Raw genomic sequence first — 11,959 nt, forward strand, 5'->3', positions numbered from 1 at the left:
GATTTTGCGGAAGGGTTCTGAAAATTTCTGCATCCTTGAAGGTCCCCAAGAACACAGTGGCCTCCATTCTTAAATGAAAAAGTTTGGAACCACCGAGCTGGCTGGCCGCCCGGCCAGAGCTGCGCAATCGGGGGAGAAGGGCCTTTGTCAGTGAGGTGACCAAGAACCCAATGGTCACTCTGACAGAACTCAGAACTCCTCTGTGGAAATGGGAGAACTTTCAGAAGGACGACCATCTCTGCTGCCTCCACCAATCAGGCCTTTATGGTAGCGTGGCGGCGGAAGCCAATCTTCGGTAAAGGCACATGACAGCCCGCTTGGAGTTTGACAAAAGGCATCTAAGGACTGACCACTGAAAAACAAGATTCTCTGGTCTGTTGAAACCAAGATTGAACTCCGGCCTGAATGCCAAGCATCACGTCTGGAGGAAACCTGGCACCATCCCTGTGATGAAGCATGGTGGTGACCGCATCATGCTGTGGGAATATTTTCAGCGGGAAGACTGGGAGACGAGTCAGGATCGAGGGAAAGAAGAATGTCGCAAAGTACGAGAGATCCTTGATGAAAACCTGGTCCAGAGGCTCAGGACCCCCTCAGACGAGGCGACAGCTCACCTTCCAACATGACAACGACCCTAAGCACATAAGCCATTCTTGCGTTGTCTTGGCTTCGGGACAAGTTCTGAATGTCCTTGAGTGGCCCAGCCAGAGCCGATTTGAATCCGATCAAACATCTCTGAGAGACCAGAAAATAGCTGCCAGCGGCCGCTCCCATCCAATCTAACAGAGCTTGAGAGGATCTGCAGAGAACAATAAGAGAAACTGCACAATTACAGGTGTGCCAAGCTTGTTACGTCATACCCAAGAAGACTTGAGGCTGTAATCGCTGCCAAAGGTGCTTCAACAAAGCACTGAGTAAAGGGTCAGAATACTTATGTAAATGTGATATTTCAGTTTTTATTTATAATACATTTGCAAACATTTCTAAAACCAGTCATTATGAAGTGTTGTGTGTAGATTGATGAGGGAAAATATAATTTAATCCATTCTAGAATAAGGCTATAATGTAATAATAGGTGGAAACTGTCAAGAGGTCTGAATACTTTCTGAATGCACTGTACATTTGACCTTGTGTTTTAGTTAACTCTCCTGCTGAAAGGTGAGTTTGTCTCCACTGTCTACTGGAATGCAGACTGAACCAGGTTTTGGTCTTGTATTTTGCCTGTGCTTAGCTCTCTTCTGTTTATTTTCATAAAAATATGTTTTAAAAACATTCTAGTCCTTACCGATAACAAGCATACCGGTAACATGATACAGCATCCACCATGTTTGAAAATATGGCGAGAGTGGTACTCAGTGATGTTGGTTTGCCCCAAACAACATTTCTTTGCGACATTTTTGCAGTTTTAAGTTAGTGCCTTGTTGCCAACAGGATAAGCATGTTTTTGAATATTTTTATTCTGTACAAGCTTCCTTTTCTTTTCATTTAGGTTAGTAATTGTGGAGTGTCTAAAATCTGTTGTTGATCCAGCCTCAGTTTTCTCCTGTCGCGTCCATTAACGCTAACTGTTTTAATGTCACCATTGGCCTCATGGAAACCTGAGCGGTTTCCTTCCAACTGAATTAAGAAGGACGCCTGTATATTTGTGGTGACTGGGTGTATGGACCATTATAATGCACCTGTCTCAGCATGGGCATTACACAATCACACAACTACTGACCACAACCACATAACATCTGACCACCACTACTGAACCATACAACTACTCACCACAACCACACAATTACTGACCGTACAACTACCGGCCACAACTAATGACCTAACCTACTGACCACAACCACATAACTTCTGACCACAACTACTGAACCATACAACTACTGACCACAACTGCTGACTACAACCACTGACCACCACCACACTACTGCAAACAACCCCTGACCATAACCGCTGACCACAACCATGCAATGACTGACCGGAACTACTGACCACAAGCACACAACTGCTGACCAAAACTACTGACCCCAACCACACTACTGACCACACAGCCATTGAGCACAACTACACACCAACTGACCATCCAACCCTGGCTACCACTATTGACCACAACCAAACAACTACTGACCACAAGTAATGACTGCAACTACTGACCACAAATACTGACAATTACTGTCACAGCCACATATCTACTGAACACAACTCCTGACCAAAACTACTGACCACTCGTTGATATGAAAGTGCGGTTTCAAACAACAATGTGGATGAGAAATATTTGGAAATAGGTGGTGAAGAATTCAGGCCTTAATCACTTTCTCTCAAATATTCTCCTAATTCGGAGATATTTGGATGACATTTTCATGATCGATACAGGCACCCAGGAACAACTTTTGGAATTCCATGCTTATCTAAACTATGAATGAACACCTTCACTTCATCATTAACTATGACTTATCACAAATCAGTTTTCTTGATGTGATGGTTAAGGACAAACCCTCCCTCTACAGATCTCTATAGGAAACCTATGGACAGAAATACCCTCCTTGGAGGTAACGGCTTTCATCCCGTCCACTTTTTAAAGTCTCCCTATAAGTCAATTCAGTCGTATCAGAAGAATATGCAGCTCTGATGCTTCTTATCAGAAACAGACCACGGACCTCACACAAAGATTTAAAGAAAGGGGCTACAAAGACAATTGGGTAAAACATGCCAATCATCGTTTTGAAGGACTACACACAGTTGGAAAGCCTTAAAGAAAAAGCAGACCATGTCCCATCATGCTTTACCCAATACTCACCATTGGGGAAGACATTTAAGGACATTATCAGGAAACACTGGTACATTATTGATTCTGACCCATAATTGAAACCCATTTGTAAATATACCCCATGTATGGTTTTAAAAATACCTCCAAATGTGAGAGATATTGTGGTTAAATCTGATTACCCACCAGAGAAAAGGAGATTTTTTTGGACAAGGTTCCGGAGGGTAATTACAAATGTGGCCAATGCAGCTTGACCTACAAATGCAACTCCTTTACACCACTCCCCCCCCACACACACACACACAGGACAAAGATTTAAGATCAAGGGCCTGATTACCTGCATGTCCACCAATATTATTTACATGTTGACATGTCCTTGTGGTCTGTCTTACATAGGTAAAACCCATAGAAGCCTTAAGACACGGATCAGTGAGCACCGACAGGTGAGACAACAAATCTGGTACGCTTCTCATTTTGTACAAGCTGGACATCCTATTAGCTCTCTGTGATACATTGGAATAGAAATGGTCAAGATGTCATGCAGGGAGGGTACATTGAGAAGAAACTTCTTCAAAGGGAATCTTTCTGAATCTACAGGCTGAACACACTGTCTCCTCTTGGCCTTAACGAGGAGTTTGACTTGAAATCGTTTTAAATTGTCTTTTTTTTTTTCATCCTAATTTAATATTGTTTGTGTATGTATATTACTATAAATATGATCATACACAGAGAATGTGATCAATATATTGTGATACATTGAGTGTTAATATCGTGTAACTATGTTATAAATGTTCTATCTCCTGTTTCAGGAAGTTATGTCACTGAGTACTGCCCCTATATATAGGACCTTCCACCCCCACCTGGAATATGGATGCCTAATGAAGACCTAAGGGTCAAAACGAAGTACGTAAATATCACCTGTGCGCTAGAGCAGCAGTGTGCAGCGTTTCCCTTTCTGTTTTCCAAATACTCCTACTAGACAGATGGAAAGATACTAACGTACATTTTCCAGAAAGTTTATCAATAACATCAGTCTGACCATTCCCTGATCAACCTGAGAGCTATTTAAAAACAAATATGATGCGGAATTCCTGTTTCTTATATGAAAACATCGAAGGGGTGGAGGGTAAATGCAAATGCAGTTTACCCAACTGTTGTGAAAAAATGTATGCATTGCAAACAGTGGTTATGGATAGGATGATCTGACAGAATCAATTCTTCCTCAGCAGTTGACTATGTCATTACTCTGAACAAGATTAAAACAATCATGAGCGAGCATCATTAGGTTAACCCTTTTTCAGCCTTGGCCAGAATGTTCAATTTCTTGCTGGATCATGACCTCTACTTGCATTAATGAGTATAATTTGTTGAGGTGTAAAACCATGTCCATGAAACAACACAAGATATATATATATTCATACAGATCTGGTTTAGAACACCTACTCATTCAAGAGTTTTTCTGTATTTTTACTATTTTTCTGCACTGTAGAATAATAGTGAAAACATCAACACTGAAATAACACATATGGAATCATGTAGTGACCAAAAACGTGCTCAACAAATCAAAATATATTTGAGATTCTTCAAACTAGCCACCCTTTGCCTTGGACAGCTTTGCACACACTTGTCATTCTCTCAACCAGCTTCATGATATTCACCTGGAACACCTTTCAATTAACAGGTGTGCCTTTTTAAAGATTAATTTATGGAATTTCATATTTAAAAATGTTTAAAAAATGAATAGGTGAATCAGCTTATCATATTGTGATTGTTGCTTCCATTAATGTAATTGTCTGCATCAATTTGTGGAATTTCTTCCCTTAATGCGTTTGAGCCCAATCAGTTGTGTTGTGACAAGGTAGAGGGCATACCAAGTCCATATTATGGCAAAAACAGCTCAAATAAGCAAAGAGAATGCTGGCCTTCTAGGCAGAGTTGCAAAGAAAGCCATACTCTCAGACTGGCCAATAAAAAAGAAAAGATTAAGATGGGCAAAAGAACACAGACACTGGACAGAGGAACTCTGCCTAGAAGGCCAGCATCCCGGTTTCGTCTCTTCGCTGTTGACGTTGAGACTGGTGTTTTGCGGGTACTAAACTCAGCAAAAGAAACGCCTTCTCACTGTCAACTGCGTTTATTTTCAGCAAATTTAACATGTGTAAATATTCATGTGAACATAAGATTCAACAATAAGACGTCAACTTAACAAGTTCCACAGACATGGACCTAACAGAAATGGAAGAATGTGTCCCGAACAAAGAGGGTTGTCAAAATGATAAACAGTCAGTATCTGGTGTGCCACCAGCTGCATTAGTACTGCAGTGCATCTCTTCCTCATGGACTGCACCAGATTTGCCAGTTCTTGCTCACGAGACGTTACCCCACCTTTCCACCAAGGCACCTGCAAGTTCCCGGACATTTCTGGGTGGAATGGCTTAGCATTCATCCTCTGATCCAACGGGTACCAGATGTGCTCAATGGGATTGAGATCCGGTGTCTTTGCTGGCCATGGCAGAACACTGACATTCCTGTCTTGCAGAAATCACACACTGAATGAGCAGTATGGCTGGTGGCATTGTCATACTGGAAGGTCATGTCAGGATGAGTCTGCAGGAAGGGTACCTACATGAGGGAGAAAGATGTCTTCCCTGTAACACACAGCGTTGAGATTGCCTGCAATGACAACAAGCTCAGTCCGATGATGCTGTGACACACAGCCCCAGACCATAGACGGACCCTCCACCTCCAAATATATCCTGCTCTAAAGTACAGACCTCAGTGTAACGCTCTTTCCTTCGACGATAAACCGAATCCGACCATCACCCCGGGTGAGACAAAACTGCGACTCATCAGTGAAGAGCACTTTTTGCCAGTCCCGCCTGGTCCAGCGGCGGTGGTTTATGCCCATAGGTGAGCGTTGCTACCGGTGGTGTCTGGTGAGGACCTGCCCTACAGCAGGCCTACAAGCCCTCAGTCCAGCCTTTTGCGGACAGTCTGAGCACTGATGGAGGGATTGTGCGTTCCTGGTGTACCGAATAGTTGTTGTTGTTTTGCCATCCTGTGTTGTTCGGATGTACCCATCCTGTGCAGGTGCTGATTACTACGTGGTCTGCCACTGTGAGGACGATCAGCTGTCCGTCCTGCTCTACCTGTAGCTCTGTCATTTATTGCCCTGGCCACATCTGCAGTCCTCATGCCTTCTTGCTCCATGCCCAAGGCACGTTCCACGCAGATGAGCAGGGACCCTGGGCATCTTTCTTTGGTGTTTTTCAGAGTCAGTAGAAAGGCCTCTTTAGTGTCCTACGTTTTCATAGCTGTGACCTTAATTGTCTACTGTCTGTAAGATGTTAGTGTCATAACGACCATTCCACAGGTGCATGTTCATTAGTTGTTTATGGTTCATTGAACAAAGCATGGGAAACAGTGTTTAAACCCTTTACAATGAAGTTGTTTGGATTTTTACAATTATCTTTGAAAGACAGGGTCCTGAAAAGGGACGTTCCTTTTTTTTTTGCTTGAAGCTGCCAGTTAATGAAGTTGCCATTTGAGGACTTGTGAGCGTCTGTTTCTCAAACTAGAGACACTAATGTACTTGTGCTCTTGCTCAGTTGTGCACCGGGGCCTCCCATTCCGCTTTCTATTCTGGTTAGGGCCAGTTTGTGCTGTTCTGTGACAGGAGTTGTGCACAGCGTTGCACAAGGTCTTCAGTTTCTTGGCAATTTCTCGCATGGAATAGCCTTCATTCCTAAGAACAAGAATAGACTGACGAGTTTCAGAAGAAAGGTCTTTCTTTCTGGCAATGTAAGCCTGTAATCAAACCCAAAAATGCTGATGCCACAGATACTCAACTAAAGAAGGCCAGTTTTATTGCTTCTTTAATCAGAACAACAGTTTTCAGCTGTGCTAACATAATTACAAAAGGGTTTTCTATTGATCAATTATCAATTTCAATTAGCCTTTTTAAAATGATTAACTTAGATTAGCTAACACAACTTGCCATTGGAACACAGGAGTGTTGGTTGCTGATAATAGGCCTCTGTGCGCCTGTGAAGATATTCCTTTAAAATCTGATGTTTCCAGCTGCAATAGTCATTTACAGCATTAACTATGTCTACACTGTATTTATGATCAATTTGTTGTTATTTTAAAGGACAAAAGTTATTTTCTTTCAAAAACAAGGACGTTTCAAAGTGACCCCATACTTTTATATTATATTATTTTGAATGGTAGTGTATACAGTTGAAGTTTACATACACCTTAGCCAAAGACATTTAAACTCAGTTTTTCACAATTCCTGACATTTAATCCTAGTACAAATTCCCTTTCTTAGGTCAGTTAGGCTCACCGCTTTATTTTGAGAATGTGAAATGTCAGATGTGAAATGTCAGAATAATAGTAGAGCTTTTATTTAATTCATCACATTCAGTTGGTCAGAAGTTTCCCACAATAGGTTGGTGGATTTTGGCCCATTCCTCCTGACAGAGTTGGTGTAACTGAGTCATGTTTGTAAGCCTCCTTGCTCGCACATGCTTTTTCAGTTCTGCCCACAAATTTTCTATGGGTTTGAGGTCAAGGCTTTGTGAATGACCACTCCAATACCTTGACTTTGTTGATCTTAACCTGTTACTCCTACCCCCTACTTTTTGAACATTCTGTTAAAAATCGTGCAACATTTCAGCGCCCTGCTACTCATGCCAGGAATATAGTATATGCATATGATTAGTATGTGTGGATAGAAAACACTCAGACGTTTATAAAACTGGTTAAATCACGGCTGTGACTATAACAGAACATGCGTTTCATCGAAAAAGTGCAGGAAAATCTGATCACTGAAAATGGAAAAATATATCCATGCGCCACTTCAACCGATTGATAAAGGTGATCCACATTAAATGGGGCCGAGGTTGCAATACCTACAGCTTCCACACGATGTCAACAGTCTTGTCATTTTGCCTAGGCTTTGTTTCTTGGTCAAACGAAGAAGAGACAGCCCATTTCTTCAGGTCTCCGACCGGATATTTTAGTTGAGATTTACCCGGACATTATTTCCAGACGTACAGCTATAGAATATACATCGCCTCGTGATCAATTTGATCGCTTATTAACATTTACTAATACCTAAAGTTGCATTACGAAAGAATTTCAAGTGTTTTGTGAAAGTATATCGTTGACTTTTTTATTTTAAAAAATGGCGTTACGTTATAAAACGCTATTTTTTCGTTGATCACACAGTCTTCATAGATCGATATCTAGGCTATATATGGACCGATTTAATCTAAAAAAGACCCAATAGTGTTTATGGGACATCTAGGAGTGCCAACAAAGAAGATAGTCAAAGGTAATGAATGTTTTATATTTTATTTGTGCGTTTTGTGTAGCGCCGACTATGCTAATTATTTTGTTTATGTCCCCTGCAGGTCTTTTGGGGTGTTACATGCTATCAGATAATAGCTTCTCATGCTTTCGCCGAAAAGCATTTTAAAAATCTGACTTGTTGCGTGGATTCACAACGAGTGTAGCTTTAATTCAATACCCTGCATGTGTATTTTAATGAACGTTTGAGTTTTAACGAGTGCTATTAGCATTTAGCGTAGCGCATTTGCATTTCCAGATGTCTAGATGGGACGCCTGCGTGTCAGGTAGGAGCAAGAGGTTAAGCCTTCTTGCCACAACTTTGGAAGTATGCTTGGGGTCATTGTCCATTTGGAAGACCCATTTGAGATCAAGCTTTAACCTCCTGACTGATGTCTTGAGATGTTGCTTTAATATATCCTCAAATCCCTTCCACATGATGCCATCTATTTTGTGAAGTGCACCAGTCCTTCCTGCAGAAAGCACCCCCAACAACATGATGCTGCCCGTGCTTCACGGTTGGGATGGTGTTCTTCGGCTTGCAAGCCTCCCCTTTTTCCTCCAAACATAGCCATGGTCATTATGGCCAAACAGTTCTATTTTTGTTTCTTCCGACCAGAGGACAATTCTCCAAAAGTACGATATTTGTCCCCATGTGCAGTTGCAAACTGTAGTCTGGCTTTTTATGTCAGTTTTGGAGCAGTGGCTTCTTCCTTGGTGATCAGCCTTTCACATTATTTTGATATAAGACTCGTTTTACTATAGATATAGATATTTTTGTACCTGTTTCCTTCAGAATCTTCACAATGGCCTTTGCTGTTGTTCTGGGATTGACTTGCACTTTTTGCACCAAAGTACATTCATTTCTAGGAGACAGAATGCGTCTCCTTCCTGAGCGGTATGACGTCTATGTGGTCCCATGGTGTTTATACTTGCGTACTATTGTTTGTACAGATGAACGTGGTACCTTGAACCAGACTTGTGGAGGTCTATAATTTTCTGGAGGTCTTGGCTGATTTCTTTTGATTTTCCCATGATGTCAAGCAAAGAGGCACTGAGTTTGAAGGTATGCCTTGAAATACATCCACAGGTACACCTCCAATTGACTCAAATGATGTCAATTAGCCTATCTGAAGCTTCTAAATACATTACATCATTTTCTGGAATTTTCCAAGCTGTTTAAAAACACAGTCAACTTAATGTATGTAAACTTCTGACCCACTGGAATTGTGATACAGTGAATTATAGGTTAAATAATAAATACATTACTTGTGTCATGCACCAAGTAGATGCCCTAACCAACTTGCCAAAACTATAGTTGGTTAACAAGAAAATTGATGGAGTGGTTGAAAAACAAGTTTTAATGACCCCAACCTAAGTGTATGTAAACTTCAGACTTCAACAGTATATCAATGTATTTAGAAAGCTGAGAAATATCCCTTTAAAATGATGTGACATATAATAGCACCCTATCAATCCAATTGTAATCCAGTTAAGAGAACACCTGTGAAAATGTGTGTCTTGTATGAAAAACAAAAACTCAAAACAACTGCCATTTACAACTTTCTAATGAAGATAGAGAAAAAGTTTAATCATTCTGAGTGTACCTTGTTTGGTAAAGATTGAACATCTGAAATCAGAATAGAAATACCTCTTACTGTGAACAAGTTACAGCTGTTTCTCATGACCCATGGTATCTTTCAATAATTCTATGAAATGTTCCTGGAACAGACACTTTCTTATCTGGATAGTATATTAAACACAAATCTACACCAAAATTACAAATAGCATTTAATCTTATTTATGATAAGGAAAGACGAAAAAATTAATATAATATTAATTAAACTAACTTTATTGAAAGAATGTTAGTGGAATACATTGTCTCATTCAAAAAGTGCAAATTATAGCTATCTGGAATTACATAATATAAGGCATGTAATAACAATTTGCTTTACAACTTACATTTCTTCTGTACACGCATTACACTAGGCCTATAGTCTATTGCATGAAGAGTCAGAATGGGATCAATTTAAAAACCCAACATTATTTTACAGTCTTTACAAGTCCTTAAAACCTGTTAGGGATAGGGGCAGCATTTCCACGTTCAGATGAAAAGCGAGCCCAGAGTAAATTGCCTGCTACTCAGCCCCAGTTGCTAATATATGCATATATTATATTTGGATGGAAAACACTCTGAAGTTTCTAAAACTGTTTGAATGATGTCTGTGAGAATAACAGAACTCATGGCATGTGAAAACCTGAGAAAAATCCAACCAGGAAGTGGGAAATCTGAGGTTTGTAGTTTTTCAATTCATTGCCTTTCTAATATACAGTGTAAATGGGGTCATATTGAATCTTAAGGCTTCCACTAGATGTCAACAGTATTTAGAACCTTGTTTCAGGCTTCTACTGTGAAGGGGGAGAGAATAAGAGCTGTTTGACTAAGGGGTCTGGCAGAAGGCCATGAGCTGGTCTCGCGCGTGGCCATGAGAGCGACCTGCGTTCCATTGCATTTCTAAAGACAAAGGAATTGTCCGGTTGAAACATTATTGAAGATCTATGTTGAAAACATCCTAAAGATTGATTCTATACAAAACCCATTTTTTGTGTGACTAGGCTCTGACCTAGCATAATCATATGGTGTACTTTCGCTGTAAAGCCTTTTTGAAATTGGACATGATGGGTAGATTAACAAGAAGTTTAGCTTTAATTTGGTGTATTGCACTTGTGAATGTATGAAAGTTAAATACTTAAAAAAAAATTGAAACTGGAAGCGAATGTACAGCCAGTGGCTGGTTGGCCAGCAGGACTAGGAGGCAGGGCCAGTGAGGGAATAAGAGGGGGGACCAGAAAGAGGAGAGATGAAGGTGGAGGCGGTCTGGGGGAGGGACATTAGAAGGATGGGACGCAATGCTGGGCAGCATATGAGACATGGTGAAGGACAGAAATCATAGTAGTAAGTGATTAGATTTATATCGCGCTTTTAACCAACTGAGGTACTCAAAGCACTTTACATGGTGGATGAGGCGAGTTTCCCCTACTATCAATGTACAGTGACAAGAAAAAAGTATGTGAACCCTTTGGAATTATCTGGATTTCTGCATAAATTGTATATAAAATGTAATCTCATCTTCGTCACCGCAGACAAACTGTCTGCTTAATCTAATAATACACATATTATTGTATTTTTCTTGTCTATATTGCATACATAATTTAAACGTTCACAGTGTAGGTTGGAAAAAGTATGTGAACCCCTAGGCCTAACTGACTTCTCCAAAAGCTAATTGGTGCCAGGAGTCGGCTAACCTGGAGTAAAATCTTTGAGGTGAGATTGGAGATGTTGGTAAGAGCTGCCCTGTCCTATAAAATACACTCACACAATTTGAGTTTGCTTTTCACAAGAAGCATTGCCTGATGTGAACCATGCCTCTTAACAAAAGAGATCTCAGAAGACCCAGTATTAACTTGCATAAAGCTGGAAAGGGTTACAAAAGTATCTCTAAAAGCCTTGATGTTCATCAGTCCATGGTGTAAGACAAATTGTCTATAAATGGAGAAAGTTCAGAACTGTTGCTACTCTCCCTAGGAGTGGCCATCCTGCAAAGATGACTGCAAGAGCACGGCGCAGAATGCTGAATGAGGTTAAGAAGAATCATAGTGTCAGCTAAAGACTCAAACAAATCTCAAACATGCTAACATCTCTGTTGACGGAGTCTACCATACGTAAAACGCTAAACAAAAATGGTGTTCATGGGAGGACACCATGGGAAGAAGCCACTGCTGTCCAAAAAAAACATTGCTGCACGTCTGAAGTTCGCAAAAGAGCATTTGGAAGTTCCACAGTGCTAC

At 40.7% G+C, this 11,959-nt stretch overlaps 1 protein-coding gene across 15 annotated transcripts in view; it reads right to left on the bottom strand.

Annotated features, from left to right (window-relative positions):
- LOC118363680 (transient receptor potential cation channel subfamily M member 4-like) overlaps positions 1 to 11,959 on the bottom strand; it is a 269,567-nt gene that overhangs the window by 118,304 nt on the left and 139,304 nt on the right. The gene's annotated exons all lie outside the window — the stretch shown is intronic.

The sequence above is a fragment of the Oncorhynchus keta genome, chromosome 3 (assembly GCF_023373465.1).
Source record: "Oncorhynchus keta strain PuntledgeMale-10-30-2019 chromosome 3, Oket_V2, whole genome shotgun sequence".
Lineage (NCBI taxonomy): Eukaryota > Metazoa > Chordata > Actinopteri > Salmoniformes > Salmonidae > Oncorhynchus > Oncorhynchus keta.